Raw genomic sequence first — 12,007 nt, 5'->3', positions numbered from 1 at the left:
GTCACGATACATCGCAACACGTCACATGAGGTTGCGAGTTTGACACCCCTGTTCTATTTGATCTCCTTTCATTGATATATTTTTATTTTATTTATTTTAATTCCATTTATATCCCGCCCTTCTCCGAAGACTCAGGGCGGCTTGCAAGCTTAGCAGTAGCCGTCATTCTATGTATATGCCTGCTTATTAGGGCTTTCACACACACCCCAAGCGGCATTATTACAAAGTCAGCTTAATTGCCCCCAACAATCTGGGTCCTCATTTTACCTCCCTCGGAAGGATGGAAGGCTGAGTCAACTTTGAGCCTGGTGGGACTCGAACCTGCACTAATTGCAGGCAGCTGGTGTTACTTAAGGAGGCATTAGCCCACTGCTCCACCAAGGCTCACTATACTTACTATTTACTTACTATAGGTAGTAAATTAATGGATATCTGAAAATTTGGTAACATTAGGCTGATGTGCAAAAAATATTTTTTTCTGAAAAAAGAAACAGATGGTGCTCTGCTCTAAAAACTGAGAATTTTTCTCATCCAGAAGAAATTGCCCCAGTGGGAATGTCTGTATTTAAAAAAAAAAGAAATCTCCAATTTAAAGATTTTCCAAGGTTAGAACAGTAAAATGCCCTTTGGGCTTAATGCAAGTGTTGAGAAGGAATCCCAGACGAATCTCTTTTCTATTAAAGTAGAATGAGCCTTGCCAGTATCTTGCCACTGGCCATATTGAATAGATATCTCTGAGTTTTATCAGAACGGATGGGGGTTTGATAGAGAAGAAGGAGCTTTCTTGCCATCTTGATTCAGAGTGGAGAAATGTTATCAGTGCTGCTCTAGCTGCTGTTTATGCCCCATGTCATTTTCATTGCTTTCTTAATTTTAGTTCAGCCAACCCAGCTGTGACTCATTCATCGGTTTAGGAGGATTTACATCTAGCATGACTGATTTTCATAGTTTCCCCCTTATAGTGATGGGATTGTTCTTCTTGCTTTTCTCCTCACTTTAATTAAATCTTAAATTCTTTCAAATACAGGTAGAATTAATCCTACAATGCTTTCTGCTGTTTTAATTCCTTAATCTTAAGAGTGCTGACAGCTTCATTGCTTCAGAAATTTCCATTTCAATTCAGATTATAATCCCCATTGAAGATGTCATTGAAATGATACGCGCCTCTAGCACTGCTAGCAGAGATTCAAACATCCTTGGAGACTTGATCCTTTAAAAAAAAAACCTGCTTAATGTGCCTCAAATTCCTTCCATGCACTAAAGAGAAATGAACATTTAATTCCAACAGTGTCCCTATTTGCATTCAAACCATAAAATCAAAAACGAAACCTATGACTAAATATTCTAGACGATTTGAAGAGAAGAGGTGTAAAAAACAAAAGGGGTTACAAAGCTGTGTTAATTCTTTTTATGCAGATTAAAAATATGGAACATTTTGAATAATTTTACCTAGCTAGCAGTGTTGCAAATGTGCTCATTGTATCTTGATCCAATTTGGTTAGTACTGATGAGAAATAGTATCATCCAGGAGATCTCTGATAACAGGTGAGCAGTGAATATTCTGTGTCCTAGTGTTATATGAGTTTCAAAGAGATTCCACTGTTCTACATATTGTTAAAAGCTGTTGCTATTGAAGCACAGTCCTTTTATCTGCACTTTATGGGTGGGGAAAAATCAATGACTACTTAGCTCCAGTGGTGGATATATATTAACTTTTAGTCTCAAAGATTGACTAGTATTTGCTGGGAAATAAATGTGAATGGCATTCACGTCTTGCTTATGAGTTTCCATATACAGTATATGTTTGAACTTTGTGGAATCAGAATTGCTGTTCTAAATGGGCCTTTGATTTGATATAGCATTGCTCTTTTTGTGTTGTTGAAACGTTTAGCATAGAGATGTTTGATTTTTTTTTAAGCCATGCAGTACAGAAAATTAGCATGGCACATTAACGTTGCACAACGTTCTACTCTTTTAAGTTTTGATCGTGTATTCTTTATAAAATTTTAAATAATTATTCTTAACGAAGAACAACATACTCAATAAGCTACAGAATCATATCAGTTGCTAGTTAACATGACAGGAGGAGAAGAAATCCCTCTGCACAATATGGTATGTATTTGTGCATCACTGTGGGTAGAAAGAGGAATGTAATTTCTATGGTATTTTCTTCTCTGTTCCCTATTAGAAGCCTTTTACCTATATTCAAGCCTAAGGGCATCTTCCTCCATGGGGCCAGAGCATCTGCCTGCACATGCAACATTTCTGCCAGTTTTTGCAATCCCAGTACTCGAGGTTTTCTCCGAGCGGTGGTGGGGGAAGCGTCTTTGTCTTGGGCACTTGCTGAGAGCAATGGAGTGTGTAGGTACAGAGATACAGACTCCTGCTGGATTCCCAGCAGCAGGAGCTGCCTCTGGCCACGAATGCAAAACACGTTTCCTTGAAGGAAATAATATTTAGACCAAAATCTAGAGAAATGTTGTTTCTGCAAAAACCATTAACCCTAAGTTCCCCGTTGAACTTTTTGTTTGCCGAAACGAGCCCTTTGATTTCCTGCTGCCTCACATCACAGTTCTGTATACCAACCTCTAATCATCCAATCGTAGTTCATCTCCTTTACCTGCTGGAGTTCCTTTCTTGCCTTTTTTTCATGTCTGTGTGTGCCATGTTCTTTCCAGGGAGCCCAGGGCTGCATAGGCTGATACGGGTGATTTTTTTTTATCCGATTCTATCTTGAATGGATACTGATGTGCTTCCTCAATGGTTAGGCAGAAAAAGACTGGGTGAAGTCTGTATTATAATTTCTCATTACGGGTAGGCCTCGCTTAATGACCATAACTGAACTCAGAATTTTGGTCATAATTCGTTGTGGTCATTAAGTGGTCGTCATGCGACCTGACTCAGTTTTACAACCATTTTAGTACAGTTGTAAAGTGAGTCATGGTTGTTAAGCAAATCACATAGCCATTAAGTGATTATGTGCTTATTAAAGAAATCCATTCTCATGAATGCAATATATATATATATATATATATATATATATATATATATATATATATATATATATATATATATATATATATATATGTCAGAAACAGGTTTAAAAAGCCACAAATCATTGTCAAATGACTGCAGGATGCTGCAAGCCAATTGTAATTATGTGACTGTGTGTGTTTGTGTGTGCACAGGCAGTCATAATTCCAAGAAAAGGTCATAATATTTTGAGATCCATTGTAATTTCAAATGGTTGTTAAGTGACTGGTCATCAAACAAGCACTACCTGTAGGTTTATTTTACCTCTTCTGTAATTTATTGCTCTTTGTACAGATATATATCAAGTCAGAATGATGCAAGTTTCATTTTCCAATTTTAATTTAGAAGGAAATTGAAAATGCTCTGTATCTATTATGGGAATATTGATGATTAAGCTTGTGCTGTTGTTTCTTTCTTCTTACTGTTGGTCCATACCCATGACTGTGGTTGATAATAACTATAAAAATGACACATTGCCCTTCTTTAACTACTGTCCTTCTCAATCAGGATTATTATTTTTCTAACGTTTTGTATATATGCACTTGTTCACAAGGGATTTTTACAAACATGAAATTATTGAAAAACTAGACACTAAAGCAAAAGCAACTTTTAAAAAATAAAAACATGCCAGATATGAGTTATGTGCATGTATACGGGCAGAAAAAAAAACACAACCATAATTTTAAAGAGAAATTCAAATATTTTAAATATAATTAATATTTCTATCCAGAAATTATCCATATCACTAATAAATTATAACCAGATTGAAATGTATTTATGCCACATTTTGGGATTTTTCAAAACTCTTTCAAGGATGCGAGAAAAAGCCTTGTCCAAAGCAGTGTGCTTTCTAAATTTATTTAAAAGCCCTTTTTATAAATTACAATTAGGTGAATTTTACTGGATTGCAATACTCTGATCCAGGGGTAGGCAACCTTGGCTCTTTTATGAGTCGTGAACTTCAATTCCTGAGCTATGCTGGCTCAGGAATTCTGGGAGTTGAAATCCACGACTCATAAAAGAGCCAAGGTTGCCTACCCCTGCTCTAATCATTTGAGGTACATCTTGAAGAAAATAGAGGCATGAAAGAGGAATATATTCTAAACACATCAAAAGGGCCTCCTCTGCAATTCTGAAAGGTAGAGTTCTGATGCAGTCTTAGGTATGCCCACTTGTTTGTGAGCATTTTTTGCTACTTCACTTTAGCATGACTCGCTGTGTTATTTTGGACCAAGAAAAAGATAGCTTAGTTAAAGCCATCTATTTTCTGATTTTTTTTCCCTAAAACTTTTCAAAATGTCTGGCAAGCCCGTTAATCTTTCTGTTTGTTTTTGCGGTGCTTAACTGTGTATCCAGTTAGTATCAATCAATTTTAAACATTTGTGATAATCTGAAAAACAGTTCTGATGAAGTTGCAAACTTTTCCATCTGATTTGGAGTGCCAGTCCTAGCTTTCCTTATCAATCTATAGCCGAAAAATAGTTCCAGTGGATTTGAAAGCTTCCGCATTACTTTGCAATATTTTAGTTAGATCCAGTTGAGCAAGCAGATTACCATTACATCACAGGGTGTCTCTACCTACACCTCTTCCATTATGGAAAACTGCAGCCATATGTCTATAAAGTTCTGGTTTTATAATTATTTGCAAAGGCCAGAGGACTGATAATAGTGACTGTTTTTATAGTTTTGCCTTCTAAGTAGAAAAGGCAAGATCTGTGACTTAGGATACGTTAAGCTGACATTTAGAAGCTGCACACATCTCTGGTTTCCCTATTCTCTAGGAAATGCTTCACTACCTACCACGTGTACTGAAGGAACCATATCTTTTTTTAAAAAAAAAAACCAACATTTTCTAGACAAATATTCCAGTCAAATATTTCATGTTGTTGTTAGCTGCGATGTCGTGTCTGACCCATCGCGAGCCTATGGACAACATTCCTCCAGGCCATGATCTTTATTCAGTATAAGGATTGGTATATATTGTTCTGTTTCGTACAAGCCCATGGCCATTAGCTCCCTGTTGAAGAATTTGGGTTCTTCATAGAACTTGTGAACTGGGGACTCCCTGTAGGGGCAGAAAACAACAGCTTGGTGTTTGAAGGCAGCCTGTCCTTATAGCATAGCTGACTCAGGAATTCTGGGAGTTGAAGTCCATGAGTCATAAAAGAGCCGAGGTTGCCTACCCCTGCCTTATACCAACTACTTGCAGGAGGTTGGGATTTGTTCAGCATTCTCTGCAGGCTTGAAACGAATGTAAAATATTACACACTGTTAGGAGTTTTGAATGTCATTTGTGAACTTGGAACAGTTCTGTTCCTTTGTGCCCTAGACATAAAAATTAATGAGCCAGTTACAGAGTGTTTGTTTGCTGATGAAGCACAATATAACTTATTAACTTTTTATCTAGCTCCCCTAGCAGACACTATTAAATAGAATTAAATGTTTTGGTCTTAGATTTTCTTGTATATTCCCTACCTGACTCTGTGTCGCTTCTTTACCACCTGATTGCCATTTTTCCATTCTCCTTCCTTTCTGCTGTCAGTTTTTTAAATTATTTTTCTCTCATGGAGGAGACGGAGAGAAAACGGACCGAAGATGTTGAATTGTACAGTAATAATGTTGACTTTGTCCAGTACAATTGCTTATGCAGCTATTTGTCTGTGCCAATCTCAGATAATATCTAGTAGAATGTTCATATGCAAAAATTATTGAAGTTCTGATTAAAATAACAGATGAAAAGAACTCTAGAGTTAAAATGATTTGGAGACACACATGTACACAAAATTGTGCATAAATTACATCTGTAAACTACTCCAAGGACATTTGTCAGTTGGCTGATATATACATAACAGCCAATACAATACATTTATAGTAACAAGAGGCCTCACAGAGACTTTAGAATTTAACAAGTTGATGACATTGAGGGAAACAAAGCTGCTTATCAGCTGCAATAGACACATTCTCTTATCGAAGCTGGAGGATTTTATGACACTCTTTAAGTTAGGGCTATTATTGTGCATACCGGATTATCAGGCATGAATTCCTTTATCTTCTCTTAATTTTGTTCTCTTCTCTAATACTTGCCACAAAACATTAATGCCTTTGCTATCTATTCATTCATTTCTGCCCCATTTATCCTTCAAATCCCCTTTTCACAGTCTGGTTTCCTAAATTTATTATTAAACCCCCATTACCTTGGAAGGAAGGAAGGTTCTTCTTTGCTGTTTTCCATATATTTCCATATACTTTATTTAGAGACATAAGATGATACACTTAACTGTTAAAGTGTTATTATACTTCTTTCATTCCAATAAACTAATGATACAGTTTTAATAAAGTACTACAGTACATGTTTCTCAGAGGAAGGACTTCCTTTTCATGCAGCTGACCAAATTTGATAATGCCACCATCAGACACTTGGGCTATGATACTGAAAGTGTAGCATTCGTCAGGTATATGAGGAGGACATAAATATACTCCCTATGAAAACAGGGGAAAATGGCTATGCTTTCAGAACATGACAATGCTGGCTATGTTCAGTATTGGCTTCTATGACATGGAGGTTGAATAGATATTTGACAGAGAAGTGTGTTGATTTGAAGCACTCAAGATGGCTTCCAATAAAAAGTGGTATATGAGCAGGTGAAATTATTTGGGAGTAAGTAGAAATCTTAGAGAATGAGGTGGCTGGATGGAGTCACTGAAGCAGTAGGCGTGAGCTTAAATGGACTCCAGAAGATGGTAGAGGACAGGAAGGCCCGGAGGAACGTTGTCCATAGGGTCGCGATGGGTTGGACACGACTTCGCAGCTAACAACAACAGAAATCTTAGGTGGATACCTAGGAGTCAGTCTGTAATATAAAATTCCTTGTCACTTAGAAAATAGCAATTTCAAAGGAAATGTAATTAAGAAAAACATACTATTCTACATATCAAATTTAGTGGCAGCCAACATGTAACCTTCCCCCAATAAAATACAATGTAAATCACCATGTATGTTTTAATCCATGGCTGTCTTTTCAATTTTGAGAATTTACTAGAGCATGGTAACTAAGAGACTGAGCCATAAATTGGGAAATTCATAGTTCAAATCTTTCTGCAATGCTCTCATCACTCCACCACCCCAGTCTTTCATCTGGGATAATACTGCTGACCTGACATAAGGTACAGGGCTGTAAGAACTTCCAACACAATTTACACTTCAATGCAGTTCAAAGAAGGATTGGATACATTCATGTAAGGACTGGAAAATTCATCATTTCTGATGGTCAGAGAGTTGTAACCAGAAATAAGTGGTGGCTGATTTAGATAGATACCCAAAGTCATCTACCATGATTAGAAAATTAAGTTACCATGTGATTGCTTCAATGTCACACTCTGAATATTGTTTCTAGTTTTGATTAGTAACCACTGCCTTTGGGGTTTCTGCATAGAGTCTGCATAGGTTTCTGAGTGTTGTGAGGCTTTGTGTAAAATCAAACTGAAGCAGTGTTAAAATACACTAAACAAGCAATTCTCTGAATATAGTAGAAGTTCCTATTGATAGAAGTTTTTTCCAGAATGGAGCAGCTGAGCTGGATATTCAGCCTGGGAATATGCTTCTAGGAATTCCTGTTAGGAACAGCCTTAAACATCTCTTTTTGGATTCCTTGCTTTCCACCAGGTACTAGAATCTCTAATTTCCAGAGGTAAAAGAAAGAATGTACTAACTGCTTTGACACAGGAAAATATCTTTCAGTGTATGTGTTGATATATGCATCAGAAAATATTTGATTGAGATTTATATGTATCTTAAACTATTTGACCTTGAATTATAATTCCACAAGTGTTTTTTATATACACTGATGACCAAGTGGGTATCTTCAGTTCTCTATATTCAATTTCCTTTTATTTCTAGTTCTGTAACCAAACAAGCATCCCAGAATATGTTAATTAAAGTTTGATTAAGCATTTCCTTCACCTCCTTGTCCAAACAATTTATAAAAATATTGAATGGTGCTAAGCTCAGGATTGAACACTGCAGCATGCCATTCAGTATCTCCTTCCAATTTAATAAGCAATTGTTGATGAGCACTCTTGCATTATGTTATGGCCAAATGTGGATCCACCTAATAAATGTGTCATCTATCTATATTTAATTAACTTTAAGACTGTAAGACTGTGTGAAGTACCTTATCATTCTGAGACTTATAGAAGCAGCTACTTCATTGTCCTTCACAGTCTTCAAACTGCATAGCTACATTGAACCAGTTCAGCCTGTCACCTTAAGCTTTTTTCTGTGTCAACATGCTACCTTGAAGCAAACTGCTCCAGGAATTTATGAGGTTTCTGCAAAAAAAGTGCTATTTCTTGTAGGTGTATTAATTTACTAAACTCATTTTATCAATACATAATACAAGTTGTAATTCTGCCCCAGACGGAAATGTTTCCCACTATTCTGCTTCTCTCTCTTCCTCTCAGTTTCATCATGATGGTATCTTGGCTCAATCTGTCTTCCATTTTTCTGTAGTGAGGGTTGTCTTAAAAATAGCCTTTAATGTTGGAGGTGCATAATTTACTACTTTCTTCCCTCCTCTCACTTGTTCCTTTCTCTGCCCTGTGATTTTCATCTCTGGTGGATGAAAGAAAATGCCTCCAAAACTTTGAATATTTAACATGGGTGGAGGGGAAGAGCTGTTAACCATTGGGGAGCACCTTTATCTCTCACCTGATTTATGTTTTGCAAAAAAAAATGCAAGAAAACCCACTGCACTTCTTCAAAATCTCTTTAAGTCGATAATTTACAGATTATTTCTTCCTTCTACCCCTAAAATGCACTCTGGAATGTTTTGTTCAGAAGACTGCTGTGTGCATAATATTCTTTGATTAATGCCAGGAGACACCCCTGACTGTTTTCATCCACCTAAATTATGACTAGGAGGATAAGTGAGCCAGCAGCCTTCTGCAAATGGGATCCGAGATGGTTGACTGGAGAAGGAGACAAAATTGTATCCAAAGAATGATGAGGATGCTAATGTAGGAGATGAAATAGAACAGCTCTCTGTGGGGCTGGGCCACCAAACAAAATGTCCAAGAACAGGAATCCTGAGGGAGTAATGTTTATTTATTTATTTATTTATTTATTTATTTAAATTTTTATACCGCCCTTCTCCCGAAGGACTCAGGGCGGTGAACAGGGCATATCTTAAAACTACAAAAATACAAAAGTTAAAAAAGAATTAAATTATTGCCCACAATAAAAACAATAATATATATATATAAATATTAAAACCCTAAATGATTCCCCATCAGGCCAGGCCAGCTTGTTCAAATAAATGGGTCTTTAACCCGCGCCGGAAGGAGCGGAGATCCGGTGCCATCCGGAGCTCAACCGGCAGCTGGTTCCACAAAGCCGGAGCGCCCACAGAGAAGGCCCTCCACCTGGGGGCCACCAGCCGACATTCTCTGACTGGAGGCACCCTGAGGAGGCCCTCTCTGTGGGAACGCACGGGGCGGAGGGGAGTTGACGCCGGCAGCAGGTGGTCCCCGAGGTATTCCGGACCCATGCCATGTAAGGACTTAAAAACCATCACTAAGACCTTGAACCTCACCCGGAAGAGAACTGGTAACCAATGCAGCTCGCGGAGCAAAGGTGTAACATGGGAGTACCGGGAAACTCCCAAGACAACTCTCGCGGCCGCATTCTGTACTAGTTGGAGCCTCCGAGTGGTCTTCAAGGGAAGCCCCATGTAGAGAGCATTGCAATAGTCAAGACGAGAGGTCACGAGCGCATGAGTGACCGTACACAGGGCATCCCGGTCCAGGTAGGACTGCAACTGCCGCACCAGGCGAACCTGTGCGAAAGCCCCCCTGGTCACGGCTACTACATGATCTTCTAAGGTAAGCCGTGCATCCAGGAGGAGTTTAGAGTTTAGAGTTTATTCCAAATGAGTGTGTTTTTTTAAAACAGTGTATATTATTTCAGTTAATTGGGGTTATTGTGAATGGGCTGGAATGGCTAAATCTTGGCTTAAACAGTGCTTTGACTATTCAGTTGTTGGTGAGGTATCGGAATAAAAAGAGTCTTTTTGGCACACTGGTTTAGTCTGCCTGCAGATGGAAACCGTTCAAAGTCCCAAAGCCTAAGAACCATTCCATGCAAACACATATCCCATCACCATAAATCCCTGTGCTAGTCCTGAGCAATGGACTGCAGTCAATTTACTTCAGCCTCCTAGCCCTCTGTGAAAAGGTTAATGTAAAACCTGTAGAACAGCTTCTTTCCCCCTGGCGCTGCTGGAATCCATGAGATTAGACACAGTTGGAATTCTTGTGGCTCCAGAAGAGTGTGTGTGTGTGTGTGTGTGTGTGTGTGTGTGTGTGTGTTGGGGGGGGAACTATATGATTCAGTGCTGATGGAATCACCCTTGATCCGTCTGTCTGGCATATAATCCTCGCTTCAGTAATTAAAATAATAATAATAATCAGTATTACAAGGAAAATGGTGTACAGTAAAATGTAATCAATTCTGTAGAAGCTTAACCATCTGTTAAAGGTTAAATCCTCGAAGAGTATAATGTCAGGGTATGGCGAATTTGTCCTTTGATGCATTGGGCTCTCTAATGTAGCCTAATGCTGAGACTGAAATAAACATGTAGAAAGGGAGGAATTCCCACAGTCCCCAAGCAAAATGAATGTTGTCTTCAGTCTGGGTAAAAGTTATATCCTTAGGGGTTCTCATAGATCCTTATGATGTTTGAATTCCCCTGAAACCTTCACCAAACCACAATTTCTATCTACTTGTAAAGAATAAACCATTGGAATTGAAGGATTTTTGCTGCTACCATGGTTCATATGCATGGCCTTGAGGCATAAATCCTCATGGATGTTTTAGTTTTTAAATGAGACCTTGAAACCAACTTCAAATCACAAATTGCATTTCTCTACACTGAATGTGACATGACTATTATGCATCTGATAATTGGTACTGCTGCTTTAGCTCCCAAACCTGGCTCGTGAGTGTTCAAGAGTTTACTTAATATCTACTTGAAGCCATCATAAAAACATATAGCACATTCATCTACACAAATGAGCCACTACAGTAATGTATGTTTTGTTATTTCTGACTATTATTACAGTGCAAAAGTTCCAAGGCATGTGTGTTCAGGCATGGCTGACTTTTCAAACAAAGCATCCACAAGACTTTGTGCAGCATAGATACTAAAAACAGTGCAAACAAAATGGAATCTTTGAGGGACCAGTTCCAGTGATAATGCTTTGTGAATTAAAACAACATCCCTCAGTAAGGGTCTGAAACTTATCCTTCAAATAGGTCTGGAGCAATTCCATTACAGAACTCATATCCTAATTTAGAGAATATAGGTTTGCAGAGGACATGATGTTGGAAGATTGAATGGACATTGGGAGATTAAGGAAAATCATGGTTGAATCATTATGGGAACAGGTTCCAACTATGATTTGATTGCACTTTCAACTGGAAACCAATGAAGATCTATTTCTTGAATCCCTGTAGTCATTAGATCTATAACTGGTTTTTTTTTCAGATGGGCCGCAATAAAATCATGAGAATACATGAGCATACAGTTTAGTTTAGTTTAGTTTTATTGTATTTGTACACCACCCTTCTCCCGAAGGACTCAGGGCGGTGAACAGGGCATACATAAAAAATACAAAATACAGGCCCCAGGTCTTTCTATTTATTTAATTTGTTTGTTGCCTGACTTCCAAAGACTAGGCAACTTGAAAGTAAAAATACTGAGGAAGAAAGCTTACACAATTGTGGCAGGGGGACCCTCATTCTAACCAAAGTCCTGGAAGAAAAGCCAATTCTTCAAGCTTCTTCAAAGCACCACCAGAGGAGTCATCTGACTCTTCAGGGAACCTCATTCCAGAAGATAGGTGCTGCTACAGAGAAGACATGCTTCCAAGGACCCAATAGATAGCATTGTTTAAACAAAGGAACCTATCGGTAGAG

This window comes from Vipera ursinii, assembly GCF_947247035.1.
Source record: "Vipera ursinii genome assembly, chromosome: 3".
Lineage (NCBI taxonomy): Eukaryota > Metazoa > Chordata > Lepidosauria > Squamata > Viperidae > Vipera > Vipera ursinii.
The sequence above is the reverse complement of the archived record's forward strand: the minus strand, read 5'-3'. Positions refer to the sequence as shown.